This window comes from Schistocerca piceifrons, chromosome 1 (assembly GCF_021461385.2).
Source record: "Schistocerca piceifrons isolate TAMUIC-IGC-003096 chromosome 1, iqSchPice1.1, whole genome shotgun sequence".
Taxonomy (NCBI): domain Eukaryota; kingdom Metazoa; phylum Arthropoda; class Insecta; order Orthoptera; family Acrididae; genus Schistocerca; species Schistocerca piceifrons.
In genome coordinates this window covers 555319889-555336689 of record NC_060138.1, presented here as the reverse complement: position 1 = coordinate 555336689, position 16801 = coordinate 555319889, and positions in this window count along the sequence as shown.

The following is a 16801-nucleotide window of genomic DNA, read 5'->3' as shown; positions in this document are numbered from 1 at the left end:
CAGACTCGCAACGACAGACAACCTCGCAACGACTGCTACTGACAGAGAACCGCTCGCAACACTCTCGCGGTCAAGCGCAAACTCTCTGGTCACAGATGCTACAATGCCTCGCCATCGCTGCTGCGTTACATACGTGTTTCAAATAGGATCCCAATTTTTATCAAGCTGAAAGCCGTTGTCACGGTTCATTACAGTATCAGCAAGACGTATTTCCAAGCATTCATTAATAACAGAATCTCAGAAGCTGGAAACGGGTGTTAAAATTTTGGTATTATTGTATTCCATTGAATGTCCCATTGAAAAGCAATGTTCTGCCACTGCTGATTTTAAAGGTTGCTATACTTCGTTCCAAATACGGAAGACCATGCACAATTATAATATCAAGAAGCAACTTTCTCAGGAGACTGATGACAACTATTAACCAACTGCGTTCCTTCCATATGCCAGGAACGTATCCTCTAAAACAGGCAGAAAGAATTAAAAGTTTTCTTTTAAATACTCAGTACTTGGTTTCACAACACGCGTCAAGCTACACATGGCAACAATAATTTTATAATATAAAGATGATTGCTAGTGAAAATGAAAATTGTCATATCACTGTATAAATTTTATGATCCACTCCAATTAAGAACTTCGTACTGAAAATTAAAATCGCTATTTAACATACTTGTCCATATCAAGACATACAAAGATTAGTTTTTCTGCTTCTGATGACATAATTTTTGGTTGTTCTGAATTATATTTACGAAACTGTGTAGCGAAATTATTTGCTAACTGGGTTTCTTTGTGTCCACTCTACTGCCAATTTCCATATAACTTGAATGTCGAGCCGGACAGCCTGAGCCTGGAAATACAGATGATTCCAAAGGGCAAACGTAACACATTACAAATTTGTGTCTATACAGGCACATTCATATTATAGGTACTTTATACTTTATTAAATTTTACGTCCTCTGTATGGTAAATTGTGGCAGACTGTAACTTTTGTATTAGTACAGCGGATATTTTAATAACGGTTTTCCATTTGTATATTGAACACAACAGTAAATATACAGTAAGAGAGAATTAATGAACAGCACTATATCCTCTGACATTATCTAAAACAAGTAGGCAATGCTCAGGCAGTTTAATTGATAGCACGCTGTAGAAATCTGCTTCTGCAGAGTTAATGTCATCACGCCACGTTTGAGGTCTGTTTTGGTCCGGAAAAGAAATCAGAATAATAAGCGAGCGAGTGATGACTTCTCAAAAAAGTCATTGATAGCTTTTTCTCTGGCATCCACAGAATGGTGGCTGCCGTTAGCGTGCTGTAGCAACACCTGATATAATTTGCTGACTGTTTTCCTTACTCTGCGACAGAAAAGCGTCTCAGTTGGTGTGACAATTTCAGCTGTGACGGGTACAGTCGTGGGTAGCAGTTCCTAGTGCACAACACCATTTCTACGTCAACAGACGAAAAACATTATCTGCTCGAGGAGTTGGACGTTATCACCAACATTATTGCATAACAATGTTTAAAGAGTGAACTGATGGCGTTCAAGCAAAACTGAAGGATGAGTCACCGATTTCCATTTCTGTTCCTTTTGATTACAGCGTACAGTACTCGTATACCTTACTTGTAAAAATGAAATGAGGGTGTGGCATTGTTAGCCGGAAGGCCCCATCCGGGGAAGTTCGGCTGGCGACTGCAAGTCTTATTTCAGTCGACGTCACATTGTGCGTGCCGGTTCTAAATGGTTCAAATGGCTCTAAGCACTATGAGACTTAACATCTGAGGTCATCAGTGCCCTAGACTTAGAACTACTTAAATCTAACTAACCTAAGGACATCACACACAGCCATGTCCGAGGCAGGATGCGAACCTGCGACCGTAGCAGCAGCGCGGTTCCGGACTGAAGCGCCTAGAACCGATCGGCCACAGCTGCCGGCTTGCGTGCCGGTGATGAGGATGAAATGATGATAACACAACAGCCAGTCCACGAGTGGAGAAAATCTCCAACCCCGCAAGGAATCGAACCCGCATCCGTTGCATGGAAGGCAGGCACGTTACCACTCAGCTAAGCAGACGGACTCACTTCTGAATTTGTAAACCTTGCCTACTGAATGCAAAAGTCACATGAAGATTCATTGCCCACAATCCACCGCACATGCCAGTAATCAAAACTTCCTGAATGTAGAAACTCATTCGTGGCAGAGGGATGTTTACTGAAACAAGGAAATCTTTTTCCGACATGATTCGATAGCGCTCGCCCTACACATGACACAAATTATTGAAGCTGTCCCTGTTGCCTTCATCCCTGTATTAAACCTATAGATGTTAGACATTTTCCTATTTGCGACACTATTTTTAACGGTTAGTGAAAATTAATTAGATTCAAGTACCCAAAATTCAAATCGTAACTTCAATACAAATACCTGATTATCAGTTAAAAATTACAATTGTTAAATATGTTTGTAGAAACCTACATGTATGGAGCTACTGCACAGTGTTCACTCGGTTTATCACGGGAGATCAGACTATAAGAGTAAACAAATATTACACTTTCCAATACGAAAGCAATACGTGCTCAAGGTGTGTGAGTTATGGTCACCGAGGCGGATTCTGGCTAGAGTCATTTGACAGGTCGTGGTATGCTGTGACTTACGGTAAGCCGCCACTGTATCCCGAGAAAAAACTGGAGCATAAACTGTTCCTGACAAGAGCTCATACGGAGACTTGTTTCTGGAAAGTGAAGAATGCTGTCTTAGAAGTTTCACTGAACTTTAAATAGACAAACAGAGTCCAGCTTAAAAAAAAATAAAGGAAACAGTGGACTCAAACTCGTCCGTTTGCATGCAGTTTGCCACTAGACTGTGAGCTGTTACTGTGACATCTCCAGCGGAGGGCAACACCTGCACCAGAAACTTCTGTATCCTACAGAGTTAGCAGATAGTGCAGTTGGCTGGACTTTGATTTGTGACAGGCGGCCAGTTTTCTTGGCACCTTCAGCCAAAACTTGGACTTTGTCTGTACGGGATTTGGATGGCAGCTACGTTTCAACTCAAAAACTGTAGTGAACTGATGAGTAATGTTGTATAAATCTGTAAATTTGTGGTCTTTTCGACTATATACCGTGAAATAATACATTATTTACCAAATTTTCCATTAACCGGCTATTACAGTTATCACCATTTGCTTGATTCTAGGAAGATATTTGACAATTTAGGTTAGTGTGCAAAATGTTGACTTGCCAACTCACCTCCTGGACGCATTGTAAGATCATATTTGTCACTTCATTCATTTACAATTGTAACATATCGCTAAATGCACTGCCTCCAAATTTATTATTCTGTACATAATTTAAGTGATCAGTTTTTGCTTTCCTTTTCACATATTTTGAAGCTTTTCTACAATGATTAACAGTATCAGTCTTCTTCTTCTACTAGTATTCGCGTTGTCATGCATTATGTAAGCGTGTTCTAAATGAAATTTTCATCACTCATAATGCTTGCAAGTATAGAAATTCCCTTAAGCACACCCTGTTCTATGTCGTAACAAATCATTACGTACCCATCCAGTTCTTTCTTAGATCTTTCTTCTCAATTTCTGTAATGACTAAAGTTACGAAGTTCATTCTCTTCTTTAACTTTCCTAATGACGTTTAACTGCATCCGAGTACTCTCAATCTTCGGTTTCAACACTCTAACTGTCTTTTACTTTCCATATTTCGGTTTCTGTCTTAATTTACCGACCCGGTATGTTTATCATTGTGGAGTCGGCAATGTGCATAATACAGGACAAGGTTGGGCGTGAGCTGAAGGGGCTGCCGACGCTATGGTACCTCGTTTCTTGTCTGAGACCCTTTCACTTGATTAGGGTCACGAATTTCGTTCTAGTCATAATAATGCGATAATATTTGGAATGGAGTGGGAAAACGTATATACTGATGACAGACAGAAACTTGTCGTCAGCCTGCTTTAAAACAATGTGTGAAGTAGGTGTTAGCTTCGTCGTCAGTGGGTGATTATTCTTGATGGACACTCGAAACAGCTGGGATTAAAGTTTATCATGAAAGCATATTTCGTTTGGACACATCGAGCGAAGGACTGCGTGGTTAGAACACTGGACTCGCTCTCAGGACGACGGTTCAATCCATCTAGATCTGTGTTTTTCATGATTTCGCTAAAGCACTCCGGGCAGTTCCGGGTGGATCCTTTGAAAGGATTTGCTTTTCCATCATTCCAAATATGTGCGCCGGCTCTAATGACCTTGATTTAGAAGGGACGTCAAACCATAATCTTTCTTCCCTCCTTTCTTCGATTGCGCACTTCGCTGTAGGGGAAAGTATAATTTTATCTTCACCGAAATCTCCTCTTTCAGTTATTCCCTGTAAGGATCTCATCATACTAGATGCTAATGTATCAGCAGTTGTGATAATCTCTTATACATCACCTACAGTCAAAATAAAAACTGGCACCAAGGAAATACTTCGATAACACACACGCTTACTACGAAACTCGTTTTGTGTTCTTTTCAGTGGTTTGCGAAGCACTATATGGCGATGCAAATCACGCCTGTTCTTTCATAAAAAGACAAATGCTCTCTATACTTCTCTAAAGCCCAACAAATGTCAGACTCCGCTGTTATTAATCCGACGGCGGGTACAACAGCATTGTGTTTCGAAGCAATAACGTCCACCACGGGACTGATTAAAAAATCCTCATCGCCAGGGTTATGTATTGCTCAAACATTTGGACTGTTATTGCAAATGCGTCTCGCCCACACGACCGTTTTCAAGGTAACAATGTAAAACGTTCACATTCAGACATCAGCACAAGTGCACGCTCGCTCACACACATACATGTACTCACGCACGCACACACACACACACACACACACACACACACACACACACACACACACTGTAGAAGCGTTCACGCTCGTGTCCCTACGGAACAACGTAATAATGAAATAATGACATTACAGTGGCGATTAACGGGAGCTTTCATTACCTTCACCTGGCGATTAGTCTTTTTATACCGGAATTCAGCCGGTAACTGAAACCCTAATGGATTCTTTTTTTTTGGCTTCTAACACACTTATTTCACGTAGCAACGAAGGCGTTTTTCGATTAGATGGATGATATTTACCCTGATTTAGGGTCTCCGTTGCAACCAAAAATCGTAAAACATATCATGTAACAAATAAACCCATATTTTTCCAGTAATAATCGGGCTCTGTTAAGAGTACATTCACAACGTACTAGGTGTGTTCATAAAATAACGGTGATTTTTGTGTTTTGGAAATGAGTTTTTTATTTGGTTACATCAATGTTATCCCCTTGGAAAAAGTCCTCAGTACACATTATGAGCACTGAAACACTCTTGGACTCGATATTCCAGACAGCGTGTAGCCCTCGCAGCGACGCGTTTCTAATCTCATCTATGTTTGTAAACCGACGGTCCTTTAAGGTTTTCTTTATCTTAGGAAACAGATAACATTCACGTGGGCCACGTCGCATTTTAATAGACGCTGCGGCATCATTACAGTTTTGATTTTGGCCAAAACTTTTCCAACTAGCGACGAAACGTGAGCAGGTACATTACCATAGTAGAAAAGCAAGCACTGGTTCGCCAAAAACATCCGTGGTTTCTTTTTTATTTTTCATTGTTGCTTCACGCAAACGGCGTTTAAGTTGTAAATGCTATTCGTTACTGATCGTTCTCCCGTGTGGGAATAACGGATGCACTATGTCCTCATTATCGAAGAACAATCAGAGTATACCCTTAAATTTGTTTTTGCGATCCAGAGCGCTTGGACTGAGACGACTGAGTTTTTGTTCCTAACTCATCCGTATACCCATTCTTTATCAGCTCCTACAGTACATTTCAGTTGTTATTCTTCGTTTCTGACTTGATCTAGCATTTATTGATTTTTTTGCTCGATATAAAACATTTTTCGAAGAAACTTAGCCGTCACATGTTTCATTCCGAAAACATCCGAAAACATTTCATAGATGTACTGGTTTATACGCCAAAATCATTATATACTGTTCTGACTGTGGTTCGGCATTCGTTCATACTCGTTTCTTTCTCTTTTCACGCTAGTTAGTTGGTTCAAGATGTGCAGAGATGACCATGGCGTTCGTTATCTTCAACATTTAATGGCCTTTTATAAACGCTCATACGACTACTAAAACATCGTTTTACAAATAGCAAACTCTCGAGAATCATATTTAACACTCGTAAAACTTTGCTGTAGTTCATTCTGCTCTTAAAATTTAATACGAATTTTTTGGTCCGTTTAATAGTGAAGTACTTACTTATACTACCAAAACATGCACCATCTTTTTTTCAGTTGCCATCGCGCTAAATGCCCGAGATTACTAACACTGTTCAGTTACTTTCCAGATTTGTAACCAATACATTAACGAAAAATTTCCATGAATCAAACCAATACAATACGCGCAAGTATAAAAGGCTCATTGCTTTTATTTTGATACATGCGTCTTATTTTCTTCTTTCACATAAATCTGACGAAATCTTAAAAAAAAGAAAATATCAATAATTCTAATTGTAGGCCAACTTGTGGTTCTTTAAGTATTGTCTAACATGTATGGAGACGCAGACTGGTGTCTGTCATATGGTTGTTAAACCCATAGTAAAAGTGAAAGGCTGAATAGCTGATATGCATAAAGTTAACTTGTCCATTTTCTCGGGGATGAGGGACGGCTGTGCCATAACCAACCGATTCTCACTTTTCGATTTATGAGGGGTCATTTATTTAACATGACACAGGTTTCTGTATGACTGTAGTTTCACGTATCGTGAAAGTTATTCCCTGATGCCTTAATAGATATCCTGTAATCCTGTCCGTTCTTCTTGTCAGTGTTTTCCATACATTCCTTTTACTTGCCGATTCTGCGCAGAAATTCTTATTCCTTACCTTATCAGTCGACCTAATTTTCAAACTTCGTCTCTAGCACCGTATCTCAAATGATTCGATTCTCTTCTGTTCCGGTTTTCCCACAGTCCACGTTTCACTACCATACAATGCTATGCTCCACACGTACGTTTTCAGACGTTACGTCCCTACATTAAGGCTTATGTTTGATACTAATAGACTTCTCTTGGCCAGGAATCCCCTTTTTGCCAGTGGTAGCCTGTATTTGATGTTCTACTTGCTCCGATCTTCATTGGTTATTTTGGTGCCTATGTAGCAGAATTAATTAACTTCGTTTACTTCGTGATCATTAATTCTGATGTTACGTTTCTCACTATTCTCATTTATATCACCTCTCTCTACCTTCGTCTTTCCTCGATTTACTATCAGTTCATATCCTGTTCTCTTTAGCCTGTTCATTTCACTCAGTGTATCGTATAATTTTCCTACTCCTTCAGTCAGGATAGCAATGTCATCAGCGAATTGTATCCTTAATATACTTTCACCTTGGATATTGATTCCACTCCTGAACCTATATTTAATCTCCAATATTGCTTGTTCGATGTACAGATTGAATAGTAGGGGCGAAAGATTACATCCCTGTCTTAAACCGTTTTTAATCCCAGCACTTCTTTCTTGGTCTTCCTCACTCGTTATGCGCTATCGGCTCTTGTAGATGTTGTATTTTACCCGTCTCTCCGAGTAGCTTAGCCCCATTTCTCTCAGAATTTCGAACATATTGCACCATTTTATATTTTCTAAAGCTTCTTACAGGTGATAAATCCTATGAACGTATCTTGATTTTTCTTTAGTCTTGCTATCGTTATCAATCGCAATATCAGAACTGCCTCTCTGGTGCCTTTACCTTTCCTGAAGCCAAACTGATCATCATTTAACAGAACGTCAATATTTTTTTCATTCAGAGTAACCTTTCTCGTGATTGGTAATACACTATTGACACTACTTAATATATTTGTTTGTACATCTCCATTAGAATCTTTTTAGGTTTATAATTCTCGTGGTTTATAATTATAAAAATATCATGTCTTAGTCTTGCCAGCAGCTTGGATGCATGAGCTGTTAAGCTGACTGTGCGACAGTCGTCGCACTGGTCGGTACTTGAAGTCTTCGGAATTGTGTGGATGACATTTTTCAGAAAGTCAGATGGTATATCGCCAATCTCATACATTCTACACCTCAACGGGAATCATCTTTACATTGGCACTTTCTCCAATGATTTTAGCAATTCTTTTGGAGTGTTATCAATCTTTTCTGGCTTATTTGATCTTAAGCTGTTTTAAATCCTGGTTCAAATACTAGATCTCCCACTACTTCTCTATGGATTCCTGCTTCTTCTTCTATCACATCAGATGAATCTCCCCCTCATAGACGCCTTCATTGTACTCTTCCCAACTATCTGCTCTCTCCTCTGCATTTATCAGCGGGATTCCCCTCGCACTCTTAATGATACCACCTTGGCTTTTAATTTCACGGAATATTGTTTTGGCTCTTCGACATGTTGAGTCAGTCCCTCCGACAATCACTTCTTTTTCGATTTCTTCACATTTTTCATGCAACAATTTCGTCTTAGTTTCCCTGCACCTCTTATTTATTTCATTCCCCAGCGACTTGTATTCCTCTATTCCTGAATTCCCCTGCACAATTTTGTGCTTCCTTCATTCCTCGATTCTTCGCAGTTACCTTCTTTAAACCTTTCTTTTTTCTTTCCATCTTCTGTGATTGCCCTTTTTAGAAATGTCCTTTCCTCTTCAACTGAACTGCTTACTGAGCTATTTTTTTATTGCAGTATCTATAGCCTCAAAGAACTTAAAGCGGATATCTTCATTTATTAGTACTTCAGTGTCCCGCTTGTTTGCACAATGATTCTTCCTGACTAGCCTCTTAAACTTCAGCCTGCTCTTCATCGCTGCTAAATTGTGATTAAAATATACGTATTTCGGAATCTCTGTCTGATCATGATGAATCTAATAGGAAACTTCCCGTATGACCCGGCCTTTTCCAAGTATACTTCCACCTCTTGTGACTCTTGAACAGAGTATTCACTGTTACTATCTGAAATTTCAATTAGTCTTTCTCCTCCCTCATATCTAGTACCAAGCCTATATTCTTCCGTAACCTTTTCTTCTACTCCTTCCCCTACCCTCATGTATTTTTGATTTTCTTCGCCTTTTACGAACTGAATTAGCCGTCCTGTCTCCTTATATACGTTATCTCTTCGCCTTCATCTTACGACGTCGGCATATATACCTGAACTATCATAGTCGGTGTTGGTTTGCTGTCGGTTCTAATGAGAACAGCCCTTTCACTGAACTGTTCACAGTAACACACTCTATGCCCTACATTCCTATTCATGATGAATCCTGTTGCCTATATACCCTTTTCTGCTGCTTTTGATATTACCCTGTACTCATCTGACCATAAATCCTGTTCGTCTTTCCCTTTCACTTCTCTGACCTCCACTGTATTTAGACTGAGCCTTTGCATTTCCTATTTCAGACTTTCTACCTTCCCTACCACGTTCAAACTTCTGACATTCCACACCCTGACTCCTACAACATTATCCTTGCATCACGATATTGATGTGACGGTTTTATTCCAAATTACGATGTAAAGTTCCTTCGGACATGCACTGATGCGACTACAGCCATCATGAAATAAATGAAATATTCTCGTAGTTGTGAATATGGACTACAATCAGCTGTATAAAGGAATGGCATTGTCATTCCATTCTACAGCTGATGGTAGTCAATACTGGCAACTGCGAATACATTTCATGTATTTTATGATGGCTCTAGTCGCCGTAATGCCATGCATCTGCTGAGGAATATCATACTGTAATTCGGGATAAGAAAGGGACTGCAATATCGTATCTATCCGTCGACGATTGGCAAGCGACTTTCAGGTGTAATGTCTCCCCGTACGGGAATATACATAAAGAAAGTACGAGTGCAGGATGTAGACACATGGCTGACGACATATTGAGATTTGGGTCCAGACATGAGTCCTGTTAGGATTGCGAAATGGAATAACGATCGAAATCCTGTTTAGAGTCCCATTCCGGCACAAATGTTCATTGTCGTCATTCGTTATAAAGCTTATGGTAGGTCATATCCGCAATTGGGAATACATTTCATATTATCCTTTTGTTGGTTATTCATCATTCTTTCTCATCGCCATTTCCTCCTTGGCAATGCCCTCTCGGAGATCCGAACTGGTATATTTTGGAATCTCTTGCCAATGGAGAGATCATCATGACACTTTCTTCAATTACAGGCCACACGTACTGTGGATACACATTAAATGTCGTCAGTGGAGTGGTTTCCATTGTCTTCTGCATCCTGAAGCCTTTTAGAATTGTTCATTCTTCTGCCTTTTGGGCAGTTTCCCACTCCAATTGCAAGAGAGTGACCTGAGCCTCTCTCCGCTCCTCTGCTCTTATTGACAAGGCCGTTGGCAGAAATTGGGTGACGTCTTTTGCCGGAAGTCATAGGCCGCGAACGCTGATGTTTTTATTCAAAATTTAAACTGTAGTGGAGTTCGAACGCGAGAACGTCATCGGTCCCGCGTTCTACCCATGGCACTGTTTAACTGGAGACGTTTTAATTACTAATCAAAGATGTTAACCCTATACGATGGGTAACGTCCTATATCAGCTATGTCAATGAATTATTATCAATTGTTTATCCACATACAGAATTTCAGCTCTGAGGCAGATCATCTCCTTTAAACTGTACTGAACTGACGACTTTCATTCTGTGTGGTGCAAATATTCGCATATACTAATTGTTATTAAAATACACAAATTTCGTTCGATATGTTGAATGTTTGGGGAGACGAAAAACGCTAAAATTCAATGTACTTTTCTTAATATAAACATCTATTTACTGAGATATACAAACATACATACGTTCAACATTTTTGTATAAAACCTGGCTAACAAAAGTTCTTTATAGGTACTGGATAGTTAGTAGAGCAGTCTGTATATATATCTGATTATTGTTTTCACTGCGAACGGAGAGAGTAAATGTTTCTTTATAGTTTTATTAACTAGAAAAAACGTTGTTTATATACTCCAACCCTCTGCATTATATTTTTTTATTTTTTTTTTATTTTTTTTGAGGACTATGGGACTTAACATCTATGGTCATCAGTCCCCTAGAACTTAGAACTACTTAAATCTAACTAACCTAAGGACAGCACACAACACCCAGCCATCACGAGGCAGAGAAAATCCCTGACCCCGCCGGGAATCGAACCCGGGAACCCGGGCGTGGGAAGCGAGAACGCTACCGCACGACCACGAGATGCGGGCCCCTCTGCATTAAGCGTACAGTGTTGATCTAACCAAGAAATTTTTAGAAAGTATCAATGATTTGCAGCTCCTTCTTGCATTCATTTAAAAGGTGATTTGTCCTGTCCTTACTTCGTTTTCGGTCGTTGTAATAATTTTCACGTTATACTGGCTCTCTACGACAATAGCTGTTCGGCGGGACAGGATGCATTTCTTCTAATGTTGTGGTCTGACCAGGTGAAATTTATGATATACTAGCTTTTTGCCCTTGACTTCCCCAGCGTACGCATAAGCCACATAGATTTAACGTAATGTATTTCATTTCTTTTTTTCTTTTAAAACCTTTCCGCTAAATCTGACGGATTTCCGTATCATTTAAAGGAGGCATTTCTGTTACTAGTAAAATTTTCTAACAGGCTACCGGTTCCACAGTAAAGGTGATTTATAAAGTAGGGAAGTAACTTCACTGCAAAAAACTTATAAAGCAGTGTTACAGTGAGTTAAAGCATATAATAATAGTTAATTGCCAAGTAATTAACAGCAAATTTTGTGAAAACCTGTACCAGACACCTTCCTCCATGAAAGCTGGTACGCCCACTAGTGGGCACCAGGAACCGGGTTGACTGTCATTGGGCTGAAGCATAGTGACAACAGCAGCAATGTTTGTTTCGGGAAAACGGACTGTCTTTGACGCTGTCTGATTCTCCACCTTATTTTACACCATGTGGTTCCAGAGGGACGTTAAACCCAATATCTTAGGTATTCAGCCGTGTGTCATGATGTTTGGTTCTGCAAATGATAAAATGATTGGCTCGCAGCAGTGCTTATTATTGCGACGTGATTGACGCGTTGAGGATCACAAATAAGACATAGCTTGCGCTTCACATTTTGCAACGTTTTACAGGCCAACTAAATACAGTGTAGAAACATAGATTGTTTCTGATAATTTTTGTATGTCATATCTTCTCACATCTAGCCTACAAGGGTACCAGGGGTATCTTATACCCACATTGTTTCAGGTAAGTTATGGGTCATGTAGCTAGCAAATTTGGTTTAAATTTCCCCAGGCGATTATGACTTACGATTTTATATACTTTGATGGAATGAAATGAATAATATTACGATTTTATGTTGCCTTTACTCGCCACCACCCTCAGATTGTAACACTTCCCAGACTTTCGTCTCTAGCCACGTGTAATAGAAGCTAAAAATGATTTTTTGTTCAGCTTTTAAACGACGGTATGCACGTTTTAAGTACTGCAGCCCATTTCTGAAATTACAAACTTTACTTACAAAAATCAAGGGTTTTCCAAACTTGAAAACGTGTTCCAAGGTACATCACAGTCAAGTTCCTAGGAACAAATAATCAGTTGAAATTTAAAAGCGTTGCAATCAATAAAATCTTCTCAATACTGCACTGAATAGTATCTGCAACGTCATTTTCTGCAAGCCAGTAATGAGTTCATTCAGATTAAACAGAAATATCTTCGAAAACCAGTTCCAAGTTTTAAACGTTTTCATATAAAAGGTGTTGGAACTAACACCAATTTCCATTTTCAAGACAGTCAAAACAGTTAACATATTAAGGAAAATATATTCGCTTCTAAGCATCGTATGTTTTATGTTAAGAGAATTTCTTTTTGTTTCAAGGTACAAGATCGTCAACGACCGACAGTCGTCCACGCATTATATAAATTGTTCTAAAAAGTTATAGCACACACTACAAAATTGTAGAATTAACAGTATACTAAGGTGAAAAAAGTCAAGGGATACCTCCTAATATCGAGTGGGACCTCCATTAGTCAAGTGCAGTGCAGAAACTCGAATGTGGCATGGACTCAACAAGTCGATGGAAATCCCTTGCAGAAATATTGAACCATGGTGTCTTTAGGGCCGTGCATAATTAAAAGGAGTTGCCGAGACAAGATTTTGAACACAAACCGATCTCTCGATTATGGCTCATAAACGTTTGATGCGATTCACATTGAGCGATCTGGGTAGCCCATCATTCGCTCGAACTGTCCAGAATGTTCTTCAAACCAATCGTAACACTTGTGGCCCGGTCACGTAATATCGTTGTTTGGGAACATGAAGTCCATGAATGGCTACAAATGGCCTCCAGGTAGCCGAACATAACCATTTCCAGTCAATGATAGGTTCATTTGTACTAGAAGACAAAGTCTATTCCCCATAAACATAGCCCACATCATTACGTAGCAGACCAGTTTGAACGGTGCCTGATTGACAATTTTTATCCATGGCTTCGTAGCCCGCGCCATGCTCGAACCCTACCATTAGCTCTTATCATCTGAAATCGAGACTCATCCGACCGCGCCAAGGTTTTCCGTTCGACTACGACCCAACCGATATGGTCACGATACCAGGAGAGGCGCTGCAGGCGATGTCGTGCTGATAGTACAGACAGTTCTGGGAGTCTTCAATTCCTGTAGCCCATTAAAGCCAAATTCCGCCCCACTGTGCTAAAGGATACGTTTATCATACGTCCCACATTGATTTCTGCATTTATTTCGAGCAATGTTTTTGGTCTGTTAACACTGACAACTCTAAAGCAACGTCGCTGCTCTCGGTAGCTAAGAGAGGCCATCGGCCACTGCGTCGTCCGTGATGGGATTTAATGCCAGAAAGTTTGTATGCTCGGCACACTCTTGACACTGTGGATCTCACAATATTGAAATACCTAATGATTTCAGAAAGTAACGTCCCAGGCATCGAGCACAGAACGTAAATGTGTAACGTGCGAAATAGTTAAAAACGCTGCACAAAACACAATCTCGTGTCTTACATCAGCAAGATCTGTAGAAAATGGTGGAAACGTGCGTATAGAAGACTCTAATGCTCACTTTTTCAAGTGATTCAAGAATCAGTCTTTAGACTGAGGTACCGACCAAAAACACTGGGTGTTCTTACTATATCGCAGGTCAAAACACTCCCGTTTTTTGTCATATATATGCTTCTATGTCAACACGTCTTCACCCCTCACACATTGATTTATTTCAACATCGTAGGTGATGAAATTGAGGCCAAATCTGTGGAACATTACAAACATGCAAATAATGATTTTTATAAATATACGTTTAGACAGATAAAATACATACAAGTTGTAGATTTGTTTTTTAACAACAGATAAATTCCTTTCTCTGCTATATACTACTCCTACTTACACCTAATTCCATTTCTTCCTAATGCTCATTGTTATTACTATCGCATGGGCTTGTTTTTCCTTTAGCGGACCAGTAAGATTTGTTTACTAATAACGCAGTTTGTAGAAATAAATGTGCGACAAGATTAAACGTACGTTATATGGTTCTGATACTATTTTTCACACATTTCCTTTCGTTTGATCCTGTGGTATGTCTCATCTTTCATAACTTTCTGACAAATCGCCTTCAACAGAAATGTATAGGTAATATCGTAGAACATCCGCCTAGTGGTTAGGATGAAGCATTGCTGTTCAAAGGGGCCCGGGTTCGATTCCTGGTTGGTGCGGGGATTTTCTCAGCTCAGGGACTGGGTCTTGTGTTGTCTTCATCATTTTATCCTCATCCGGCGGGCAGGTCGGCCAACGTGGCGTCGAAAGTAATAAGACCTACACCAAGCCGGCCGGACTTGCCCCGTAAGGGGCCTCGGGCCAATGATGCCAAACGTTCATACAGTAGAATTGCTTCAAGCATTTTTGACATTTTATACTACTGTTATTTATCTCCTATAATTAAAATTTTCGACACAGTTCGTTCGAGACTCTTTGTCATATAAAAACCTTGTACGGATATATTGCACTCACTTAGTGTGTTTGCGTGCACGTAATTCGTATGATGATAGATACAGTTCTGAGGTGTTATAGTGTATTTTTCTCAGTTAAGATATTTATTATTTGTGGTGGCTTGTTGCACAGTGAATCTAGTATTTCCACTAAATAATGTCAGCTTACTTCAAGATTTTCAAATAACCCACTGGTAGTCTTCAATAAAGCGGTTCTTCTCATGCGTGAGAATATCAATGGCTACCATGTTCAACGTCTGCAATGTAGCATAATCTGAAATCTGAAGCATCACTTCTGAATAAATACGCTATGGAATGAGTTGGGAAATCTGCTGTTAGCCTCCTGAAAATGTATTTACAGCTGTTACTAAAAGCAGTTGCTCTGGTATGATGTTTGAGCAAGGCGCAGCCCTGTACCTGTTACTACTTAGGTGGTACATCATGTAGTCCGCCATTACATCACTGAGGGATCGTCAGGATCGGCTATCTTCCTTACTCCTACGTTGCCTTGCCTCTGACGCCTAGCTCCTAATACTCCTGTTTGGAAGCACACGCTCCACCCAAGGACAGTGACCCTGGTCCGTACAGTTACCGTGGGAAATCCTTTTTCTTGAGAAAGGTTGTGTGTGGTTAGCTTGGACACGTATTAGCCACTAGAGTAAGCGTTTAGAAAGTCTTCTTTATGCTTCGTGTTCCAGTCTCATCTGATGATGTGTGACGCAGTCGGTAGAGGTATAACGGTGTAAACCAGGGGTAGTCAACGGCTTTATACCTACCGTTCAATTTTGCGCCTCTGTTAGAAGTAATATTTTCTACGTGACGCCATGTCCATAGTAAAGCTCCAAGTCTACTACCCACAGTTTTCTTGTTTGGATGCCCAGCGCTTCCTCCAAAATAATTTGGAATTCAAAAATCCTGCAATATAGGAGGTCCATTGTCGGAGGTATCAGACTATCGCTTATTACTTTAGCCTCGGTCGTTTCCGGGGCATGGTCACTTGCATCAAACTGAAACATTTACCATTCACCACCATCCCAGAAAGTCTGTAACACCATCGTTGAATCATTCTATATAATAATAATTACTTGACTGATAGTTGCACTTTCATTAAGTTTGGCAGGATAAATCTTAATAAATCTTAATAAATCTTAATAAAAAACATACTATACTTAAATCACTTTATTTACACTTTGTACACAGAGATGCTCGAAGTCAGATGAAAATATATTTAGGTAATTAAATTATTAATGAGATCTCTGAGGCTACGACCTACTATTTTCTGCAAGAAGGAAGTCAGTACCAACACTAATTTATCTGTGCACCGTTCACTCTGTCGACCAACTTTGTTGTATGGGAGCGAAAGCTGGGTGGATTTAGTTACCTTATCAACAAGGTTGAGGTTACGGATATGAAAGTAGCTAGGATGCTTGCAGGTACTAATAGATGGGAACAATGGCAGGAGGGTGTCCACAATGAGGAAATCAAAGAAAAACTGGGAATGAACTCTATAGATGTAGCAGTCAGGGCGAACAGGCTTAGATGGTGGGGTCATGTTATACGCATGGGAGAAGCAAGGTTACCCAAGAGACTCATGGGTTCAGCAGTAGAGGGTAGGAGGAGTCTGGGCAGACCAAGGAGAAGGTACCTGGATGCGGTTGAGAATGATTTTGAAGTAACAGGCTTAACATCAGAAGAGGCACCAATGTTAGCACTGAATAGGGGATCATGGAGGAATATTATAAGGGGACTACGGTCCAGACTGAACCCTGAAAGGCATAATCAGTCTT